At 40.3% G+C, this 11,775-nt stretch overlaps 1 protein-coding gene across 6 annotated transcripts in view; it reads right to left on the bottom strand.

Moving 5' to 3' along the window:
• The window catches only part of trps1 (transcriptional repressor GATA binding 1), a 259,067-nt gene that overhangs the window by 15,552 nt on the left and 231,740 nt on the right, over positions 1-11,775 (bottom strand). The window lies entirely within an intron of this gene.

The following is an 11,775-nucleotide window of genomic DNA, read 5'->3' as shown; positions in this document are numbered from 1 at the left end:
TCAATGCCAGCATTTGGAGATGGGGGCTCCACCAGAGCCCAGCCTGTGAATGCGGAGCAGAACAACAGGCAGCCAAACACGTCATCTCTGGGTGCCCGCTCTACCATCCACCAAATGGAGCTCAGGGCCTGGCAGACATTGACGCAGAGACAACAACCTGGCTGCTCAACACCCGGCTTGAGATCTAACTATTCCTATGGTTTATGTTTCATTTGCAAGAAGAAGAACATCAAAGTTTTGTCTCCATTCGGCCAGAAATAACTAAGAAAACAAATTGCTCAAAATAAGATCACTATTAACCATATTTAATCATGATGATTACTGAATCACATTCTAATAACGCAGTAATAGATGAAGCGCAGAATGAAAGGTAAAATAATTGCAAGAGCGATAACTAAAACCATGCCAATGTGGCAGCATTAGTTTGATCAATGTTTTGAAACATTCACAATTTGAGGCATATATATCTGATTTTGAATTAATCGCCTGCATTAAAAATAACAGAAATGAGATTTCATCTGAATAAAATCTAAGCGGAGAGGTCAGGTAAATACTTTGTTTTATCTTACATTAATTAGGTCAAAAGCTCTAATAATCAAATGTTCCAAGAGCTCTCATTAATTTCAGATACAAAAGCTACAAATGAAATTGTGGATGTAAAAGAGTTCCTCAAATGTTAGTAGCAAGAATCACTAAAAATCATGAACATAATTCACGGGGTCTCACCCAACTCATTGAACTGTTCTCCAGGCATCAATGTGTAGCTGCAAAAATCATTGTCTGAATAACCTGTTTCAAATTTGATCTTCCATTTGATTGAGCTCAAACCGTTTTAATTATGGTACAAACTTCATTTGAGTATAACCCATCTTCTTTCAAAATAGTTGAATACTTCTATTATAATTGCTGTTTGTTCTCACACTCTTCCTCTCCTGGACCTCAACGTTTATTCCTCGTCCCTGCATGTCTTGTTGGATTCTTCTGTTGCAGAGCAGGCATTCTAGTCGCCGCTAATTTTTCAACATGTTGAAAAATTTGCCGCGACCATAATGAGGCCTCGACTAGTTCCCAGAATGCAGGAACTCCTCACGACCATGAAGGCGACTCCCCGGCAACCGCCCGCGAACATGTGGCGACCGCATAGTCTCCTGCAGTTGTCTAATAAGTCGCCTAAGTGGGACAGCCCCATAACTGTTACATCTGTTGCATTGAGAGTGAGGGCTGTACAGTGGTGTAACTGGTATTGCTGCTGACTCACAGTGCTAGAGACCTGGGTTCAATCCTGACCACGGGTGCTGCCTTTGTGGTGTTTGCATGTTCTCCCTGTGACCATGTGGGTTTCCTCAGGGTGCCTCGGTTACTTCCTACATCCCAAAGATATATGGCTTTATAGGTTATTTGGCCTCTAAAATTCCCCCTGCGAACTTTAGGGAACATTTCTAAATAATCATTCATTGCATAATTTTGTTTTAGTTTAGAGATATAAATATATATATAAATATTTATATATATTTATATATCTTCAAAGAAACTGGTCCTGCTTTAAATTATAAGATATTCCGATGTCCTTAATAGGCAGAATAAACGCTATAAAAATGATTTTCTTACCACAAATTCTATACCTATTTCAATCAATACCTATATATCTCCCAAAAAAGTTTTTCAAAAAATTGGACTCAGACATTACAAATTTCATATGGGATTATAAACCCCATAGAATACAAAGAAAACACCTTAATAAACAAAAAGAGTGGGGGGGTCTAGCGCTCCCTAACTTTATGTATTATAATTGGGCAGTAAATATTAAAAATATGATTCACCTGCTGGACAATTCTGCCCAGCAGGCGGACTGGATTGTAATGGAAAAAGGGGACTGCTCCCCGAGTAATATAGGAGCGATTATCCTCTCACCAATAAATCTGAATAATAAAAATTATAATAAAAACCCAATTATACATAGCACAATTAGAACATGGAAACAAATAAAACAGAATCTAAAATTAAGAAACCTATCTCTCTCAATACCAATAGCCAATAATCCATCGTTTAAACCATCAATCATAGACAAATCATTTATACAATGGGAAAGAATGGGAATCAAAACGCTCGACGATCTGTATGAAGTGGGAAAATTACTATCATTTCAACAACTACAACTGAAATATAATTTGAAAAATAACCAATATTTTAAATATCTTCAAATTTGTGATTATTTGAAAAAATACACAAAAGACTATCATAATATGCCTTCCGACTTACTGGATGAAGCAATGAAGACAAAGGCGGAATCAGCTAATTTAATATCGTACTTATATAATATCATTTTAAACATAGAAATACCCACAACAGATGGAATTAGAAGAGACTGGGAACAAGAATTAGCTATAAAAATTTCAAAAGAGAGCTGGGATAATCATTTACTACAGGTGCATAAATGCTCGATCAATGTACGACATACGCTTATCCAATTCAAAACATTACATAGACTATATTATTCAAAAACTAAATTAAATAAAATCTTTCCTAATGTTTCATCAATCTGTGATAAATGTCTGTGTCAAGAAGCTACCATAGCGCATTCTTTTGTTTTTTGTACAAAAATCCAAAAATTCTGGCATGGAATATTTGATATTTTTTCAAAATTAATTAAAATAAAACTGGTACCAAAACCAGAATGGATCATTTTTGGGATATCGGAAGGTATCCCTGAATTAAACGTGTATCAGAAGAATTTACTCAATTACGGGCTAATAATGGGAAAAAAGCTCATACTTAAATTTTGGAAAAATGCGCCCACACCAACAATAAAAATGTGGACATCAAATATGTTTGAAACATTACATCTGGAAGAGATGAGATTCCTCTTAGCAGGTAAAGCAAACCAATTCCAAAAGACGTGGTCTACGTTTATGGACCTATTACAAGCATGAGGTGCAATAGTAATTTAAAAATAAATAAATAAATAAATGGTATCAGGACCTGGCAATGGGAGGTAAAACAACAAAAACAGACTTGGTTGGTAGTCTTTCTGCGGAGTTTAATGTTATAATAGAGCGATTGTCCTTACTTTCTTTTTCTTTCTTTTCTAGGGTCTACTTTCTTACTTTACTTCCTTCTCTAACTTCTTTTCTAAGGGGCTTTCTTTTCCCAACACTCTCTTGCACTTCACGACTCTTGCGCACCTTCTTTACTTTCCTTACTTCTATCTTTTTCTTAAAGCTTAAAAAAAAAATGAAGCGGTACAAAAAATGTATTAAGATATATGTGTTGTGTGTTATTGTAATTTACCGTACTTCTAATAAAAATAATTTAAAAAAAAATAAATTATAAGATATAACATAATAATATAATAACATAAGATATAACATAATAACACCAAATAATTCTCCATTGTACAACTTTGAGAGTAGCGTTTCTTATAATAAACTATGAACCAACCAGAGTGCGACTCATACCACACACATAGGCCACATCAAAGATATGCCGCAAGATTATCGTTAGTATGAAAACATTTTACTTTCTATAAATTCACACTCCTTTAAATATTACTGACACAGAACAAGTTTTTAACCATTACCCGTTGATGATACATCAGATTCATGATTTATTGTCTAATTCACTTTCATGTATATCAGTGAACCAACATGGTCTCATTCGTTTTTTTCTTGCTACCAGAACAAAGGTAATAACAATGATAATGATAATATTGGAAATCCTAAAATTGAAGTCCTTTCTAAATTCACAAATGAAAATTGCTTCTTTCTACTGATGTGAATGTAGAATACATATAAGCAGTCTCAACTAAGCCCTAATGAAGAGGAATGCAAGTATTTCCAATAAAGCCAAACAAAAATACAGACAGGAATGAAAATTGCCACTGAAATTTGAGAATGGTGGTAATTATTAAAATACTTCCATAACCGCATCAATATTGAATTACAAGTAAACATTTGAACATTGAGTCCCAAGTGTGTTTCAGCATGGAAAACAATGGGCCCTCCAGCTTCTCGAACGTGAACGTTTTATATCTCAGACTTCCCAATATTGACCGTTAGCAGATAGAACATTCTTATATTTGCAAGATTTATAAAGTACAAACATCACTTAGTTCTTCCACTGATTATTAATTTTGCCATGCAATGACAACTTATGTACTGCATTTACCAATTGGCATTAGGTCATAAGTGACTGGAGCAGAATTAGTCCATTCGGCCCATCAAATCTACTCTACCATTCAATCATGGCTGATTTGGGGTGGGAGATTGCAACCTTCACCCTGTTTTGACGAATGCAATCATCCCGGTGTGCACAATCAAATACGATCAAATAGAACAAGTTGTCCTACAACTTTAGGCTGTGCCGCCATATGCAAGAAGAAGAAGATGGCTGATCTATCTCGCCCTCCTAACCCCATTCTCCTGCCTTCGCCCCATAACCCCTGATACCCATACTAATCAGGAATCTATCTATTTCTGCCTTAAAAATATCCATTAAATTAGTCTCCATAGCCTTCGGTGACAAAGGATTCCACAGATTTATCATCCTCTGATTAAATAAATTCTTCATCTCCTTCCTAAAGGAACATCCTATTCTGAGGCTATGACCTCTAGTCCTAGACTCTCCCACTAGTGGAAACATCCCCTCAAATCCACTCTATCCAAGCCTTTCACTACTCTGTACGTTTCAATGAGGTTCCCCTCATCCTTCTAAACTTCAGCGAGTACAAGCCCAGCACCGTCAAACGCTCAAATTGCATCAGATTGGCACAAAGTGTAGAAAAATAACAGATTTCTGTACGGTATTCTTCATGACAAAGAGTTTAGGCTAGATGGATAAATGTAAATGTTGAAGGCCAAAGTCCATGGGTTTTTCCACAACTTATTTTAGAGAACACCTCCACTCTTCTCCTTTACATATGCTTTTTCTTTGCTCTGCGAGTGTTCCAAGTATTTTTTTAAAGTCCTCGCGTTATTTACCATTCTTCATGGATGAAATTAGTAGAGTGTGACATTCGATTTCAACTTTAGTGACAGCCCATTATAACATTGTTAAATGGAAATTAAACAGAGCTGTACACTAAGAGAGATGTTAAAATCCATGAGTATAAAGTGAGGTGCAATACCCATGCTTTTGTAGCTAATCAATATTGGGAGTTCTAGATGGTGAGAGCCGTGAGCTAATAGCTTGAAGCTGGAATAGTTCCGGTCTTACGCTGCATCATCTTCTGGTCAACTTCATGAAGAAACAGCAATAAGGATTGTTTTTAAAATACATATAATCACAAGCAGAATAGTGGAGGGTTACAATCTTTTTATTCTGATAAATACATTTCTTTAAATGAAATCAATTAATAATCTTTCAAAAAATTAATGGACCAGGAATTTAAAAAAAAATTAAACGAATGAATTGCTCACCAAAAATAGCAGAGGAAAGTACAATGCTAATAATTGTATTCTGATATATTCAAAGTGGAAGGCTTGCATGGGGATATTTCTGTCTTCAAGACTCAAGCAGTTTCTTGGAACAAAAAAGCACTTGATTCATCTGGTGATTCACAATGTATTTCAGAGAAAACCTGGTGAGCAGCCAGTTCCCCGTAGAATAATTTTTCCATCCAGATGCAAGTGCCATCGAAGGACTCGTCAGCGAAACTAATTACAATCTCGCATTTGCTGATGCCTGCTCACTCCAACGTTCAACATTGTCCATTAATCATTCATACAAGGAAAATGAACTGAGCCAAAAGCAATGAGTGCTGGTAGGCTGCACAGCCATAAAACCTGAAATGACTGTCATCATTTAACATGGTTTTAGAAATATTTTCAGTGAGCAATAAACAGCTGAAAAGTTGGTCTCACTATTCCTCCTTCAGAACATGAATGTTCCTTGCAGTTCCCACCTTGCCCTTTCAATATCTCCCATCATTACCATTCAACATTCCCATCGCTGTAATGGTTTGCCCCATTGCCGGTTAGTTAAGCTCATAATGAGAAGGCTCAGATTTTGCCAGCATTAATTGTAGAAAATAATTAGAAGTTATATGGCTTTGGCTTGTAACTTTTAAATAGAAAAAGTATCAATTCCAGTTTCCAGTATTAATCCAACCAACAAATGATTGCCATGGCAACGTGCATTTCCCCTTGTATTAGTTAATGCTCTCAGATATCTGCAGGGAAACCAAACTTCTTTAATGATCCTATGGATGATTATGCTCTCCAACTTTCTCCCCACTTTTCTTTGAGTTAGAATATAATCAATAAAACGCTAACTGATCTAATTGCGTCCTTTGTGACAACAGGCAGCCAAAACAAGATTAGCACATCGCACACAACAATATTATCTGCAGTGTGATCATTTGCTGAGACTTATTAAGAATCTCAGGAAATTAACCTCTCATTCATGTCTGTATTGCATAATAATTATCAAAAAAGTGCATCATGCAGAAAACATTCAAATTGTTCTGGTGTGCAAATTAGTGTTGCCATTCACCGGCACTGTGGAAAAACTTGGAGGAAGTATTTTTTTAAATTCTTACGATAATATTATTGATGATATTGTGATGGTATTCATGTTGTCAAAGGGATAAACGCCAAAAGAGAGTTTTTTTTAAATTTATGTGAAAATAATCTAACAATCTTGGCAGCATGGACCTGCTCTTTCCTTCTGAGTCTTTTTATTAACAAAACTGCAAGATTTTGTTTTAACAGAACAGCTTTGTGCGACTTGCATCCCACACAATGTTGAGCAGTCAAGTACTTAGAGGGGAAAATGCAATAATTTCTAAATGTATAGCAGCAAGGGTCTCGAGAGCAATTAGACCAGCGAGTGAGGTACTGTAATAGACTGCCCCGATCAAATACCTCACGTATGTGACTTCCTGTTCAATTACCAACTTGTCTGCACTGCCATCTGCAAAAAGTAACACATATCTTGTTCTGCCAGTTTCTGCTTTTACACTTTCATTAGCTGGCTGCAGCTGCTGGAGAAGAAAGCTTCAATTGTCTTTGCTCTGCCCGTGTACAAGCCCATTTCATTCATTGCCATGCATATCGTTTCAAGGTGCAGCGTCGCCGAACTGGAGAGCAGGGCAAAAGAATGGTATTTTATTCAATTCAACCTTCTTGTTTTTCCAATGTTATTTCATGTCTGGCAAGAGCAAAATGGTGTCCGGTGTCTGCTGCAGCCCAGCTTGCACCACGCACTAACACCAATGACGGCGGAACAGCAGTAGAGTTGCTGCCTTACAGCGCCAGAGACCCGGGTTCCATCCTGACTATGGATGCTGTCTGCATGGAGGTTGTACGTTCTCCTAGTGACCTGCATGGGTTTTCTCCAGGTACTTCGGTTTCCTCCCGCACTCCAAAGACATACAGGATTGGAGGTTATTTGGCTTCGGTGAAAATTGTAAATTGTCCCTCGTGGGTGTAGGATACTGTTCGTGTACGGGGGTCGCTGGTCAGTACAGACTCGGTGGGCCGAAGGGCCTGTTTCTGCACTATATCTCTAAACTAAACTCTAGACTAAACTAAATAAGGTGTGACTCAATATCCAATCCAGAGTATTTGATTAACATGTGTTCCTTGCACGAGATCCAGTGTATCCTAATTTAAATACCTTTCCCAGAGGAAACTATCAAGACATACTAATAATAATAATAATATATTTTATTTATGGGCGCCTTTCAAGAGTCTCAAGGACACGTTACAAAAATGTAGCAGGTAGAGGAAAAACATGTAAGAGGTATTAAATAAATAGTAGAGACATGACTAGTACACAAAGTAAAGACAGAATTCAATACAAAACACAATATGAGGCAATTAATGCACAGATGAAAAGGGAGGGGGACGTGGGGCTAAGGATAGGCAGAGGTGAAGAGATGGGTCTGGAGGCGGGACTGGAAGATGGTGAGGGACACGGAATTGCGGATCAGTTGGGGGAGGGAGTTCCAGAGCCTGGGAGCTGCCCTGGAGAAGGCTCTGTCCCCAAAACTGCGGAGGTTGGACTTGTGGATGGAGAGGAGACCGGCTGATGTGGATCTGAGGGACCGTGAGGGTTGGTAGGGGGAGAGGAGATCAGTGAGATATGGGGAGGCCAGATGGTGGAGGGCTTTGTAGGTGAGGATCAGGATTTTGTAGTTGATCCGGTGGGAGATGGGAAGCCAGTGAAGTTGTTTGAGGACTGGAGTGATGTGATGCCAGGATTTGGTGTGGGTGATGAGTCGGGCGGCTGCGTTCTGGACCAGTTGGAGTCGGTTGATGTAGGTGGAGCTGATGCCAAGGAGAAGTGAATTGCAGTAGTCCAGTCGGGAAGAGATGAAGGCATGGATGAGTCTTTCAGCAGCGGGAGGTGTGAGAGAGAGTCTGAGTTTGGCGATGTTGCGGAGGTGAAAGAAGGAGGTTTTAATGACATGGCGGATGTGAGGCTCAAGGGAGAGGGTGGAATCAAAGATCACGCCAAGGTTGCGGGCCTGGGGAGATGGGGAGACAGTGGTGCCGTCGATGGTGAGAGTGGGGTTATTGATTTTGCTGAGTGTGGCTTTGGAGCCTATGAGGAGGAATTCTGTCTTATCGCTGTTGAGTTTGAGGAAATTATGTTACATCCAGGTTTTTATAGCTGACAAACAGGAGTTGATATGGGAGAGGGGAGGGGTTGTAGGGGGATTTGGTGCCGAGGTAGATCTGGGTGTCATCAGCGTAACAGTGGAAGTCCAGGTTGAAGTGGCGGAGTATCTGACCAAGGGGTAGGATGTAGATGATGAAGAGGAGGGGGCCGAGTACGGAGCCTTGGGGAATGCCTTGAGTGACTGCGGCTGTAGCAGAGGTGTGGTTGTGGAGAGAGATGAAGTGGGATATGTTGGAAAGGAAGGAACGGAGCCAGCTGAGTGTAGAGCCGTCAATGCCGAGGTCTTTGAGTCTGGTGAGCAGGATGTTATGGTTCACTGTATCGAAGGCTGTGCTCAGGTCGAGGAGGATGAGGATGTTGAGGGAACCGGTGTCAGCAGAGGTGAGGAGGTCGTTGAGGACTTTGAGGAGAGCAGTTTCTGTGCTATGGATGGGGCGAAAGCCAGATTGGAGGGGTTCAAGTAGGTTATACGCAAGGAGGTGGGAATGAAGTTGCGACGCAACAATACGCTCCAGAGTTTTTGAAAGAAAGGGGAGGTTTGAGATTGGGCGGATCAAGACCAGGTTTATTTAAGATTGGTGTAACAGCAGCAGTTTTGAAAGCGGAGGGGACAATTCCTTGGGACAATGAGGAGTTGAAGAGATTATTGGGGTAGGGGCAGAGAACGGGGAGGCAGGGCTTCAGCAGGGGAGTGGGGAGAGGGTCGAGGGAGCAGGTAGTGGGTTTGGAAGAGCTGATGAGTTTGGAGATTTCAATAGGGGTGACCAGGTCAAACTGGGAGAGGAAGCAGTGTGGAGGAGGGGTAAGGAGGTCAGTGGAGATGTTGAAAGGAGGGGCCTTGGTAGGTGGTGGAGTAGATGCTGGGGAGTCGGGTACAGGGGATAAAGATTGATAGATGGTGCTGATTTTATCAGCGAAAAAGTGGAGGAATGAGTTGCAGAGATTCGGAGTAGAGGTAGGGAGAGTGTTGGCTCGAGGCTTGTAGTGACTTGTGGAAAACATCTGGCTACAATATCCGATATCAGTTTCGAACCATCAAGTTCTTTCACCTGGGAATGGTTTGTGAATGATTCACTCAGCGAACATTTCTCCTCAAAATGCATATCTTTGCTTTTTAACAATACAGCATGGTTTGCTGAAACATCAACCCTATATCTTTAAGATATGAGCAGGTCAGATTTGATGTCAAACTTAGATGTTCAGACTCCAGATGTTTAAAGTTAATACCACTCGCCACTAGGTTTTTTGTTTTAATAACGCAGAATTATTTTGCTTTGTAGTCCCCAATTTTAAAAGAAAATCACGTCAAGGCCACACAAACAAGCTGTTGCTCTATGACCATTTTGTTAGACTTTAATGAGGTGGAACCATTTTTTTTTCACTGGAATTAAATTTCACAAGTTTGTTGTTGTTCTCAGTGCTGTTCAATCTCAAGTGTGCTTATGCAAGCAGTGCCAGTCAAATGATTAAAAATATTGTCTTATTCTTGGTCTGTATTCTTAGCTGAGGCAACAGTGCTAATGCAATCGGGGGCAAACAAAGAACTGAGCACGTTTTCTGATTCTAACTTAGATTCGAGTTCATAGCAAAAGCTATTGCCTTCTCAAAGATTAAGAAACGTGTGGAGTGTTAGCTGTGAAGAATATTATACAGGCATTATCAGATTTGCAGGATCCAAGATAATTATTACATTTTACAAGTACTCTGAAATACTGCACTTGCTTTCTATCAGGTATAAAATCAAACAGATCGCAATAACAATATTCCTTTAAACTTGCTTCATCTCCCATCAGTTAAAATTCTCGTGGATGGAGTATCCAACACACTTATGGTTCCCCCTTCTCCATTATCCATGAGGTTAACTCCCTTTAAAATAATCTGTGCATCTCTATGGAGAGAACTGTGGGGAGAATTTTCTGCTCCACAGTTTTCATCGACTCAGTGCTTTAGGTAAAGGATTTATTATTTCCCTTTCACACGAGAAGGACCAGAAACTCAAAACAGCTCTTGGCTGCAAGATCATCTTCCCGAACTCTTTTCTCCTTTGGTTCCACATGGACCTTTTGCTCAGAGTCAGTCATACAAAGCAAAAACAGCACCGTCAGCCACCATCAGTTTGGGCTTTCTCACATCTCATTTTATTCTCCCCACATTCCCATCAACTCGCTCCAACTCTGCCTCATTGTGTGACTAATTGTAGTGACCTACCAAACTGCAAGTGCCTGGGATGTCTGAGGAAATCCCAGGCCACCCTCTGGAAACCCATGGGGTTACGGGTAGAGCATGTACACTCCAAAGATAGACACAAAATGCTGGTGTAACTAGCGGGGCAGGCAGCATCTCTGGAGCGAAGGAATGCATTCACGGTACATGAATGAGGAAGGGTCTCGACCCGAAACATCACCCATTCCTTCCCTCCGGAGATGCCGCCTGTCCCGCTGAGTTACTCCAGCATCTTGTGTCTATATTCGGTGTAAACCAGCATCTGCACTTCCTTCATGCACACTCCACACAGACGGCACTGGAGCTCAGGGTTGAAAGTAGATTGCTGGTGCTGTGAAGCTGCAACCCCCCAAAGCTCTGCCACAGTGCCACTGACCCATTTTTCACTTTACTTTCTCATCATGATCTCTTACATCCTTACGTCCTCGGTTTCAGCCTCCATATTAACTAACTCTACACGCCACATGATGCCAAGCCGTTTTTGCCAGTTTTGCTGACGTTCGTGTTTACAGTCAGGAGACTACAGTGAGAAACATGCTCAAATTCCACATCTTCCGGGAACTTACTGCCCCCCGGCCTTTTTCCTGGGGCCAATCCTTTGTTTGGCAATAGGTGCGCTCTCTGTATGGCCCCTCTTGTCATTCTTCATTTGTCTCACTCCAATCCATTTTGTTCTACACTTGAAAGTGTGCATTCTCAATTCCTTCACCTTCCTCCTATCTAATGCCACTAAACATATTGATGACAGTGAACTTAGTAATGTGGGTAAATACTGTGGCTGATCACCCCTCTTAATCACCCTTCTAGAAAGTGAAATCTGTTTGAAGCTAAATTCCTATTCCTCTGTCATTTCTCACCTTTTCCAGAGTCCCTCACCAGCTCCTTTCTCCTTTTCTCACATCTTCCTCGCACTTTCCTGGTTTGTTTGTA

This window comes from Amblyraja radiata, chromosome 4 (assembly GCF_010909765.2).
Source record: "Amblyraja radiata isolate CabotCenter1 chromosome 4, sAmbRad1.1.pri, whole genome shotgun sequence".
In the NCBI taxonomy this organism is placed as follows: Eukaryota; Metazoa; Chordata; class Chondrichthyes; order Rajiformes; family Rajidae; genus Amblyraja; species Amblyraja radiata.
This window is presented reverse-complemented; position numbering and strand designations above follow the sequence as displayed.